Source organism: Scylla paramamosain, chromosome 4, assembly GCF_035594125.1.
Source record: "Scylla paramamosain isolate STU-SP2022 chromosome 4, ASM3559412v1, whole genome shotgun sequence".
Classification (NCBI taxonomy): Eukaryota; Metazoa; Arthropoda; class Malacostraca; order Decapoda; family Portunidae; genus Scylla; species Scylla paramamosain.
This window is the reverse complement of record NC_087154.1, coordinates 26444527-26447026: the sequence shown is the minus strand read 5'-3', so window position 1 is coordinate 26447026 and position 2500 is coordinate 26444527. Positions and strand designations below refer to the sequence as shown.

Sequence of the window (2500 nt, the reverse complement as noted above, 5' to 3'; positions counted from 1 at the left end):
GTTATTCAAAGCACACATTTCTTCAGACTAGCGATAAAAGCGACTTCCGAACGCTCGCCCTCGCTTTCTAAAACGAGTTCCTGCTGAGGATTCCTTAAAAAAAAAAAAAAAAAAAAAAAAACACGCAATTACATAAACCTGTGGGCGCGGCTCAGCAAAGTCAAAAGTAACTTGTTCAAACGCACTCTGTTCTTCAACTAGCCGATGGTCCAAAGGCCTTAAAGGACAAACTAACCTGAAAGTCCAACACCACGCGACTGTCAGAAAAAATGTTTAGCCTCTCTGTGCGAGGTTGAGTGGTGCCAGAATGGCGTGGCGGCGCAGGGCAGGATGTCAACACTACGACAATGTCCCTCTTCGCCTTAAGCTTTAGAGGCTCTAGGAGTTACGGTGGTCATTGAAAGGGGGTCTGCGCATTCTCTCTTCCTCCACTCATTTCTATAGATGTGTTTCATTCCCGGTAAGTGCGCACCTCGGGGAGCGGCGGCGCGGCGTCCCTCACGGCCCGCCGGGACAACACCTCTGTGCGATGAGTGATTATTTTTTTCCCCTCTCTTCGACGCCCCTCTCTGTCACCCTCCAGAATTGTGGAGTCGAGAGGGGGTGATGGGAGGGGAGCGGGTCTCTCGGTGGTGGCGGGGTAGGCCTAAACCCTCCCTGGGAGAGTAACCAATGGTCCCCTCGCTCCCTCATCCCGGCTCATGATGCGGCTCATACGTAGGGTGGAGATCCTCCTAAGCCTCAGCACAAATAATATGGAGCCGAATTAGGGGCGACTTTTTGTGTGGGTCGTGCTGCGCCTCGGACACTCCGCCGCCGCCGCCACCACCGCCACCGTTATTCTCGTTTTCTGAGGCACCAGTAATTGTCCGAAAACAACAAAACAAGAACAGCTACAAGACCAGTAATGAACAAACAACAAACAAAAGCATTAACAACAACAACAACAACAACAACAACAACAACAACAACAACAACAACAAAAACACCATCATCAATATCAACAACAACGCGTGAGAGGAATACATGTCCCTTAATAAACGATTTTCCCATGTCAAAAACTATATCAAACAATGAGGCCAAAGATGTTTATATTGTGATTAACCTTTGCAGTCAAACACCAAATTTCTTAGTCCAGAGGCGAAACTTGTCCCTCTCCCTCCGGGCAGTGGTGGGCGTGGTCAGCGTCCCTCCCCCGTCCCCCTCCCTATATGATCCGCAGGAGGGGAGGGAAAAAAGGGAGGGAGGCGAGGGGCAGCGAGTAGATAGTACAGGGAGGGAAGAGAGGAAGGGAGGGAGGAGGAAAGAATAGGTCAGGGATGTTGGATGAGAAGAGATGAAGCAAGAAGAGGAAGGAGAGAGAGAGAGAGAGAGAGAGAGAGAGAGAGAGAGAGAGAGAGAGAGAGAGAGAGAGAGAGAGAGAGAGAGAGAGCCTGTCCAGCGGTGATAGCGACGCCCCCCTCCACCGGAATGACCACGGCCCTCTGTCCACGTCAGCGGCACCGCCTGGCTGGCTTCCCGGGGGCGCTGGAGGGGAAGCCGAAGGTCTGTGTGGGACTACCGGCTCTGTACAGGCGGCTTGCCCATCGCTCAAAGGAGAGAAAGAAGAGAAAACATAAAAGTCTTCTCGTTTTTTTTTTTTATTCTGTTTTTGAAGCGTGCGGGGATGTCCAGTCGGCCCTCCCGTGTTGGCGTATTTAGAGAAGCAACACGAGCTCCTTTTATTACTGGCGTGTGTTGAATAGCGATTATTGACACAAGTGGATGCTGCTCTCCGTGTGTTACGCTTTCCTCCTCCTTGACTCGGGCCTTGTGGTTCGGCTTGGGACTTCTCTCGTTAACAAGTGCACGGGATAAAACTCAGACGAAAGAAAATGAATAGAGGGAGTACATTCGTGTGTTTCTCGGCCATCATCTTCATACGATCACAAGCAGGTATTGCTATTTTACTTTTTATTAAATATACGAACGTCATTTTACTTTTTATTAAACATACGATCACAATGACCAATGGAAACTCATACAAACAAAGAATCCGAAAAAGAGACAAAGATCTCCCACGATTTCATACTACCTTGATGAAATTACGTACCAGCAAGGTCTACACTCATTATAACTTAAAGACCAACTCACTTTAAGACCCTGTATACAAGAACCTCCCATAAATCAACACGAAACCACATACAAACTATTTAATATAAGCACTCGTCCCACTAATAACTCTACCATAACTGAAGCAAAGCACCGAGCAGTGAAGACGGTATGGAGGGACAGAGAAAGTATATAGGTGAGGAAGAGGAGGAGCAGGAGGAGCAAGAGAAGGAAGGAGACTCGAAATCGACGAAGCAACAAAGCGATCCCCGAGTTCCATTATCCCCGCCCCTCCCGGACTCAAGGAAAACACGCGCCGGGAACAAGAAACTCCGCCTCTAATTAAATTCTTCTCTTCTCGCCTTGCACACCAAAAGTAATTCTCGTGTCCAGCGGCGGCGTCCCTTCC

At 49.0% G+C, this 2500-nt stretch overlaps 1 long non-coding RNA gene across 1 annotated transcript in view; it reads left to right on the top strand.

Annotated features, from left to right (window-relative positions):
• LOC135099921 (uncharacterized) overlaps positions 1 to 2500 on the top strand; it is a 56483-nt gene that overhangs the window by 41655 nt on the left and 12328 nt on the right. The window lies entirely within an intron of this gene.